A 10,000-nucleotide genomic window follows, 5' to 3' on the forward strand; every position below is an offset into this window, starting at 1 on the left:
TTTAAACTCTAAAACTTTAAAACATTAAACAGAGACATCAAAGCCATTCTCCAATATGCTTGATTCCCATAGCTGCAGTGTGCGAGTTGTGCTTCGCTTGCGGCAGAGGTTTAGTTAATGGATCTGATATGTTGTCATCAGTTCCAATTTTGCTTATCTCGACTTCTTTTCTTTCAACGAACTCTCGTAGAAGGTGAAATCTACGAAGTACATGCTTGACTCTCTGGTGGTGTCTAGGCTCTTTTGCCTGTGCAATAGCTCCGTTATTATCACAATACAGGGCTATTGGTCCTTTAATGGAGGGGACTACACCAAGTTCTCCTATGAACTTCCTTAGCCATATAGCTTCCTTTGCTGCTTCATGTGCAGCAATGTACTCCGCTTCAGTTGTAGAATCCGCAATGGTGCTTTGCTTAGCACTTTTCCAGCTTACTGCTCCTCCGTTGAGGCAGAAGACAAACCCAGACTGTGATCTGAAATCATCTTTGTCGGTTTGGAAACTTGCGTCCGTATAGCCTTTAACAATTAATTCATCATCTCCACCATAGACCAGGAAGTCATCTTTGTGCCTTTTCAGGTACTTCAGAATGTTCTTGGCAGCAGTCCAATGCGCCTCTCCTGGGTCTGACTGGTATCTGCTCGTAGCACTGAGTGCGTACGCAACATCCGGGCGTGTACATATCATAGCATACATTATTGAACCAATCAATGATGCATATGGAATCCCATTCATTCGTCTACGCTCATCAAGTGTTTTTGGGCACTGAGTCTTGCTTAGAGTCATTCCATGAGACATGGGTAGGTAGCCTCGCTTGGAGTCCGCCATCTTGAACCTTTCAAGCACCTTATTGATATAAGTGCTTTGACTAAGTCCAATCATCTTTTTAGATCTATCTCTGTAAATCTTGATGCCCAATATGTACTGTGCTTCTCCTAGATCCTTCATCGAAAAACATTTCCCAAGCCAAATTTTGACAGAGTTCAACATAGGAATGTCATTTCCGATAAGCAATATGTCGTCGACATATAATACTAGGAAAGCAATTTTGCTCCCACTGACCTTCTTGTATACACAAGATTCGTCCGCGTTCTTGATGAAACCAAAGTCACTGACTGCTTCATCAAAACGTATATTCCAGCTCCTGGATGCCTGCTTCAATCCGTAGATTGACTTCTTTAGCTTGCATACCTTTTTAGCATTCTTTGGATCCTCAAAACCTTCAGGCTGTGTCATAAACACAGTTTCTGTTAAAACGCCGTTTAAGAAAGCAGTTTTGACATCCATCTGCCATATTTCGTAATCGTAATATGCAGCGATTGCTAACATTATTCGAATAGACTTTAGCATTGCAACTGGTGAAAAGGTTTCATCGTAATCCACACCGTGGACTTGCCTGTAACCTTTTGCAACCAATCTAGCTTTGAAAACTTCAAGTTTCCCATCCTTGTCCTTTTTCAGTTTGAAAACCCATTTGCTTCCAATGGCTTGGTAGCCATCTGGCAAATCGACCAAATCCCATACTTGGTTTTCAGACATGGAGTCTAATTCAGATTGCATGGCTTCTTGCCACTGCTTGGAGCTAGGGCTCGTCATAGCTTGCTTGTAAGTCGCAGGTTCATCACTTTCAAGTAATAGAACGTCATAGCTCTCGTTCGTCAAAATACCTAAGTACCTTTCCGGTTGAGATCTATATCTTTGCGATCTACGCGGGGTAACATTTCTAGATTGACCATGATTCTCACCAGATTCTTCTAAAGATCTCTGAGTTTCATCCTGAATGTCATCTTGAGCATTCTCTAGAGTTTGTTGTTCGACTCGAATTTCTTCGAGGTCTACTTTTCTCCCACTTGTCATTTTGGAAATGTGATCCTTCTCCAAAAAGACACCATCTCGAGCAACAAACACTTTGTTCTCAGATGTATTGTAGAAGTAATACCCCTTTGTTTCCTTTGGATAGCCCACAAGGATACATTTGTCAGATTTTGGATGAAGTTTGTCTGAAATTAATCGTTTGACGTATACTTCACATCCCCAAATCTTAAGAAAAGACACATTTGGAGGCTTTCCAAACCATAATTCGTATGGAGTCTTTTCGACAGCTTTAGACGGAGCTCTATTTATAGTGAGTGCAGCTGTATTTAGTGCATGTCCCCAAAATTCTAATGGAAGTTCGGCCTGACCCATCATTGACCTGACCATGTCTAGCAAGGTTCTGTTCCTCCGTTCTGACACACCGTTCCATTGTGGTGTTCCAGGAGGAGTCAATTCTGATAGAATTCCACATTCTTTCAGATGGTCATCAAATTCATAGCTCAGATATTCACCGCCTCTATCAGACCGCAGTGCCTTAATCTTCTTGCCTAATTGATTCTCTACTTCACTCTGAAATTCCTTGAATTTGTCAAAGGATTCAGACTTATGCTTCATTAGGTAGACATAACCATACCTACTGAAGTCATCAGTGAAAGTGATAAAGTAGCTGAAACCACCTCTAGCATTTGTACTCATTGGTCCACATACATCTGTATGGATTAAACCCAATAGTTCATTTGCTCTTTCTCCAACTTTAGAGAAAGGTTGCTTTGTCATTTTGCCAAGTAAACATGATTCGCATTTACCATAATCCTCTAAGTCAAATGGTTCTAGAATTCCTTCCCTTTGAAGTCTTTCTAAGCGTTTCAAGTTTATATGGCCTAATCGACAATGCCACAGATAGGTGAGATCTGAATCATCCTTTTTGGCCTTTTTGGTATTTATGTTATATACTTGTTTGTCGTGATCTAATAAATAAAGTCCATTGACTAATCTAGCAGATCCATAAAACATCTCTTTAAAATAAAACGAACAACTATTGTCTTTTATTATAAAGGAAAATCCCTTAGCATCTAAGCAAGAAACTGAAATGATGTTTTAGTAAGACTTGGAACATGGAAACATTCTTCCAGTTCCAAAACTAGCCCGGAGGGCAACGACAAATAGTAAGTTCCTACAGCTAATGCAGCAATCCGTGCTCCATTTCCCACTCGTAGGTCGACTTCACCCTTGCTTAACTTTCTACTTCTTCTTAGTCCCTGTGGATTGGAACATAAGTGTGAGCCACAACCTGTATCTAATACCCAAGAAGTTGAATTAGCAAGTATACAGTCTATAACGAAAATACCTGAAGATGGAACGACTGTTCCGTTCTTCTGATCTTCCTTTAGCTTCAAGCAATCTCTCTTCCAATGCCCCTTCTTCTTGCAGTAGAAGCATTCGGATTCAGAAGTGGGTTGACTGACCTTCCTCTTTGCAGATTTGGCGCCAGTTTGCTTAGTTGGGCTGGCCTTGTTGCCACCTTTCTTAGCATTCCTCTTCTTTCCAGATTTCTTGAACTTGCCCCCACGCACCATAAGCACATCCTGCTTATCACTTTTGAGCGTCTTTTCAGCGGTCTTCAGCATACCGTGAAGCTCAGTGAGCGTTTTGTCCAGACTATTCATACTGTAGTTCAGTTTGAACTGATCATACCCGCTATGAAGAGAATGGAGGATGGTGTCTATAGCCATTTCCTGAGAAAATTGCTGATCCAGCCGACTCATATTCTCAATGAGTCCAATCATTTTGAGAACATGTGGACTTACGGGCTCGCCTTTCTTAAGCTTGGTCTCAAGAATTTGCCTATGAGTCTCGAATCTTTCGACTCGAGCCAGATCTTGGAACATGTTCTTCAACTCACTGATGATTGTGAAAGCATCTGAGTTGATGAACGTTTTCTGCAGATCCGCACTCATGGTGGCGAGCATTAGACATTTCACATCCTTGTTGGCATCAATCCAACGATTGAGGGCAGCCTGAGTGACCCCGTCGCCAGGAGCTTCGGGCATCGCCTCATCCAGGACATACTCCTTTTCTTCCTGCATAAGAACTATTTGCAAGTTCCTTTGCCAGTCAAGGAAGTTTTTCCCGTTCAACTTCTCCTTTTCGAGAATTGATCGAATGTTGAATGAATTGTTGTTTGCCATATTAAAAACTACAATTGAAAAGAATAAACAAATAAATAACCATTCACAGTTTCTCTTAATAAACTTAAATTCTAGCATACATGCATAATTCAATGTTTATTAAGCATTTTATTCAAGTTATGTGTTCCGGCAGGTGTGAATAAAATGATTCCAAGATCCTAAAATCATTGAAGAACTAAGCACAGTTTGTCGACTTAATCCTAGAACATCTTAGGTAAGCAAAAGCCTTTTGCTAATAGTCTAGAAACTATTCTTGGTTGATAGGTACGTCTAAGAACTTATTAGGTAAACCTATCGAATTTGCCACGACATAAAAGGACTCCTTACTTATATCGTTGAGTTTCACCAAAACTAACATGTACTCACAATTATTTGTGTACCTTGCCCCTTTAGGACCAATAAGTAACACCTCGCTGAGCGAAAACTATTACTAGATTGATGTAAAGGATATCCAAGCAAGTGTATATTTTGGCATGGCACCTTTTAACTCAATTTTTAAGTTTGGAACTTAAGGCTCTTACTATGTTGGTTAGATTTTAAGTGAACTAAAATCCTTAATCATGCAACATAATCAAGCTTTTGATCTCATGCATTTTAAGACATATTTAAAGCAATAAATAACTTAAAACATGCATAAGATATTTGTGATCTAGTATGGCCCGACTTCATCTTGAAGCTTTGACTTCAAAGTCCGTCTTGAAAATCTCCGTGGGAGGCACCATTTTCTTCAAATAGGATAAGCTATAACTAATTACAACTATTTGATGGTTCGCAGACCATATTTGAATTGAAAAATAACTTTGGTACTTTAGACCAATTACATTCAAATTAATGGTACGCAGACCATATTTTCTATCCTATTTGGGCCATACTAGTCACTTCATAACCTGCAAAACAGTACATATACAATATATACCATTCACCCATTCATTATCATGAATGGCCCACATAGCTGGTTAGTAAAACACATTATGCATCACGTAAACATTTGCAGCAATTAATCAAGGGCACCAATAATCTACCAATTATTCAGTCCTTATTAATTCTAATCGAGTTGTTTTAACCTTAAGGATTTGTAGACCTAATCAAGAGTTTATGACTAAAAAGCGCTCCCACTCAAACCAATAAATTCATATGCTTTACTAATTTTAAACATAAAATTGTATTTCTAGTCTAACCGGAAATATACAAATTTAATTAAAATTTAAAGCTCATATAAATTTATAATTGAATCCAAAAATTTAATTTAATTTCAGTCGCATTTAAATTAATTCATGATTTTAATTTTAGTAAAATAATTAGAATAAATTCCATTTATTATAATTATAATATTCAAAATTAAAATCCAAGAAATTAATTCAAATTATTAATTTTAAAATTAATTAAAATTTCGTGAACTGAAATTTTCAAATTAAACATTCAAAACGATCTAATCGTATCGCACTCACCCTACGCGTTGCACGCCCATGGGCCGCACGCACACAGCCATTGCTGGCCATGTGCGCGCAGCCCATGCGCTCGTCGCATAGCTGCTGCTGTCCTATCGCAAGCCTCCGCACAGCGCCCCATCGCACGCGAGCTATCGCTCGCAGTGCGCGCGCGCGAGATCGCTCGCTGGGCGCGCTGGCTCGCTCGCTGTGGCGCGACATCGCTCGCTGGGCGAGCGACATCGCGCGCTGCGCGCGCGAGCCATCGCTCGCTGGGGCGCGACATCGCTCGCTGGGCGAGCGACATCGCGCGCTGCGCGCGCGAGCAGTGCTGGGCGCAGCGCTCGTGGCACGCGAGCTTGCGCTCGCTGCGCGCACTTGTGCGAGGCAGCGCGCGTTGTGGCGCAGCTCGCTTGCTGCCCACACGCGACTGCCTTGGCTCGCCCTTCGCCCATGCCCATTCGTTCATTGCTCGTGGCACACGACACAAGGCAGGGCTGCTGCCTTGTGCTCGTGCACTACGCCCTTGCTCATTGCATTCGTGCCGCACGGGCGACGAGCTCCCTTGCTCGTCGTCGCATGCCCGCATTATACAACACCCCTTAAGGGTAACACGAAGCGTCCATTGCTTCGTGCGTGCAAGTTATTTGAACGAATCGCATAAAAATTTAAAATTTACATTTAAAATTAATGACAAATTAATAAATATTATTAATTTCATAATTTTAGGGCGAAAAAATCGAAAATTTATTATCCAATTGATTTCCGATTGATATGGATTCAAGTCTAGGTCATAAAAATTTAAAATTTATCGTAAATTTACAATTTTTATGGTGGTTTTTAATCATAGGTTTCTAATTAAATTACAATTAATTATGAAAATCAAATTAATTCTAAATTATTCTAATTTTCAACAAATTAATCATAATTACAAATTAGATTGCATAATTAACAAGACTAGGCATTCAAACTTGTTAAACATATGCAGTAGGTCAATCAAAAATTCAAGATTTATCAACAGGAATCGCAAATATTTAATTTAACATTTTAAATTTACGAAATTTTGCATTCGAAAAACTAAAACCTTCGAAAAGTCATAGTTAGGCTTCGAATTTGAGAATTCTGGGTTCGGCAGAAAATTACTATTTATGTCAAAATTTTAGAATGCCTTTTACATGTGGAATTGACACAAAAATCACTCAATTCGGATGAGTAACGAAGAAACTGCCGAAAAACTGCGTACATATAATTAAATAAACGCAATTTGCAATTAATTAACAATTACGAAAATTAATCACCCCTTTTAATTCTTGCAAATTTGTAATATTTAACCATGTTCATGCAATTTAGATTATGAAAATAATAAGGGGCTCGTGATACCACTGTTAGGTTATGATACATATGACATTACATAGATCATGCGGAAACAACCATTAACCCAGGACAACATATTATTTACACATAATCATATAGCATAATTTAGATGCATACTCTTTGTTGCGTGCCCTCCCTAGCTGCGCCCGAACCGAACAAGAACAAGTCTTTAGGACTCCAAGTGTCGTCCCTCCGTAGATAGTCCACAGCACGTCCGGATCCGCCTTAAGATTGACCAACTAGAATCGCCCTTAAGGTACTAGAAAATTTCGGCACTTTATGAGCAAGATGTGTGTTTTAATTTTCTCTCAAAAACTCACTTTTGAATACTTTGAAACTTGTGTATAAATTATGACCCCTAGGCCTTTATTTATAGAGTTATGGAAAAGGAATCGTAATCCTAGTAGGATACGAATTAATTGAAATTAGAATCCTACATGAATTCTATTTAATTAATTTATCCAATTAGGAATAGTAATTTAATCATACACTAACTCTTGCAGATTCAGGAATCACGCATGAGCACAAACTCACACACACACGGCAGCCACAAGGGCTGCCCATGCGCGTGCGAGCAGCAGCCCGCGCAGCACGGCCCACGCAGCCGTGGCCCTTGGCGCGCGCTGGGCCTGCCTTGCGGTAGGCCTGGGCGCTGCCTTGGCTGGGCTTGTGGCGCGCATGCTTGCTGGGCGATTGGCCCCGGCTTCGTGCTGGGCCTTCGTCCGGCAGCCTCGTCCGATGCTAATTCGTACGATACGCTTCCGATTAAATTTCCATTTCCGGAATCTATTTCCGATACGAACAATATTTAATATTTCCGATTCCGGAATTAATTTCCGTTTCGAACAAATATTTAATATTTCCGTTTCCGGAATTATTTTCCGATTCCGGCAATATTTCCGATTCTGACAATATTTCCGTTTCCGGCAATATTTCCGATTCTGGTAATATTTCCATTTCCAATAATATTTTCCGACACGTACCATGTTTCCGTTTCCGGCAACATCTACGACTTGGATAATATTCATATTTCCGATACGATCCATATTTCCGTTTCCGGCAATATCATCGTTTCCGAAGTATTCATTTCTTGCCTGTGACGATCTTAGCTCCCACTGAAACCAAGATCCGTCGGTTCCGAATATTCATAGATGGAGTATTTAATGCCATTAAATACTTGATCCGTTTACGTACTATTTGTGTGACCCTACGGGTTCAGTCAAGAGTAAGCTGTGGATTAATATCATTAATTCCACTTGAACTGAAGCGGCCTCTAGCTAGGCATTCAGCTCACTTGATCTCACTGAATTATTAACTTGTTAATTAATACTGAACCGCATTTATTAGACTTAACATAGAATGCATACTTGGACCAAGGGCATTATTTCCTTCAGCTGCTTTGTCCGCTGCCCGCAAAAACAGACCGCATCCGTTCGACAAGTCCCAAACTCCCCTCCGCTAAATTCCCTCAATGCATACCCGGATTTTGTTTCCGAACAACGAAAACTCGAGGTCAAGTCGGTACTATGGCCGTGTCGCAGGCCAATTCCACTACCGTCATCCCCCGAAACACTCCGTCAATCGAGCCGTAAAAACTCGTGGTCAAGTCGGGATTTCTTCCGTATAGCGGGCCGAATCCACCACCGTCATCCCACGAATTCTTAAAGCCAACAACAAAATTTGGTCACAATTCCTACGAGGTTTGTTCGAAGGACGACGTCAACTAGATTTTAGTCCGCGCTCGTAGGCTGCTCGTTCCGCTGCCCGCAAGAACAGACCGCATCCGGTCGACAAGTCCCAAACTCCCCTCCGCTAACCCATCCGAGAGACGACCGCGGGACCATTGCAGCACACGAAAAACCGAGGTCAAGTCGGGACGTTAGCCGTATTGCGGGCCAAATCCACCACCGTCATCCCCCGAATTTACGGAGCCGAAAAATTCCCTCAATGCATCGTTGGATTTTGTTTCCGACCAACGAAAACTCGAGGTCAAGTCGGTACTATGGCCGTGTCGCAGGCCAATTCCACTACCGTCATCCCCCGAAAACTCCGTCAATCGAGCCGTAAAAACTCGTGGTCAAGTCGGGACTTTTCCGTATAGCGGGCCGAATCCACCACCGTCATCCCACAAATTCTTATAGCCAACAACAAAATCCGTCAATGCTTTGTGGGTATTTTTTATCAAAAAAAAAAATCCGGGTCAAGTCGGGTCTCGGGCCATATCTCGGGCACCCGGTCCACCACCGTCATCCCCGAAAATTTTTCCATCCCTCGAATAATCCCACCGTCGTCCCTCGAATGCGATGGGCATGTGTAGTGTCGTAGGGGGGCCGACCATGCCCATCGCTGCCCACAAGAGAGTGCCTATGCCCACCAGCGCCCAGCCATCCTTCCACTCTCACCCTCCCCCTATAGAGGTTTATTTTGAATTAGCTATAATTTTCTAGTGAACACCCAAGTGACAGTAACGTAATAATGTCTCAAAACTTGAGTTTTGTGATAATAATGCCCCGTTTTTTTTGTTGGAAAACTTTATATGGGCATTAAGCTTAATTTTGGTGATTTTTTTTTTGCAAAAAAATTATTTTTTTTCCCGGAAATGGGGAAAATAGGGGTAAAAACGGGAAAAATCCCAAAAAAATCAAAAAAAAATCCCAAAAAAATCCCAAAAAATAGGAAAAGACATATAAATATATAGAAAACATTGGTGTTGGAAATTTTTATTTTGGGACCTCGGGGGGTGCCCGGGTTGCTATTTTGGAAAGTTTTCGGGAAAGAAAACCACCAACCGATCTCACAATTGTAAGTGAGCACTCAACAATCTCTTGGGGCATTGGAGGGCTACATTTAAGTCTTGAATGGTTTAACCCATCTTTTGAGACTTTCTCATGGTCGGATTCATTGGTATCGTGTGCTTATAGTCGGAGCATTGTGGCATGTGGTCCGATCGTTGTGCCTATGGATTCCATGCCTTTGCATGCCTTGCTTGGGTCGTGCCTTGCCCTTGCATGTCGTGTTGGGCCATGCCATCCCGTGCCTTGCCTTGTGCCATGCCATGCCCTTTTCATGCCTTGGCCCATGTGCCTTGCATGCGTGCCATGGTGCCTTGCAGCACCCATGAGCAGCGCCCATGGTGCCTGCCAGCCCATGGTGCCAGCGCCCATGGTGCCTGCCAGCCCATGGTGCCAGCGCCCATG

The sequence above is a fragment of the Spinacia oleracea genome, unplaced genomic scaffold (genome assembly GCF_020520425.1).
Source record: "Spinacia oleracea cultivar Varoflay unplaced genomic scaffold, BTI_SOV_V1 SOVchr0_012, whole genome shotgun sequence".
Classification (NCBI taxonomy): Eukaryota; Viridiplantae; Streptophyta; class Magnoliopsida; order Caryophyllales; family Amaranthaceae; genus Spinacia; species Spinacia oleracea.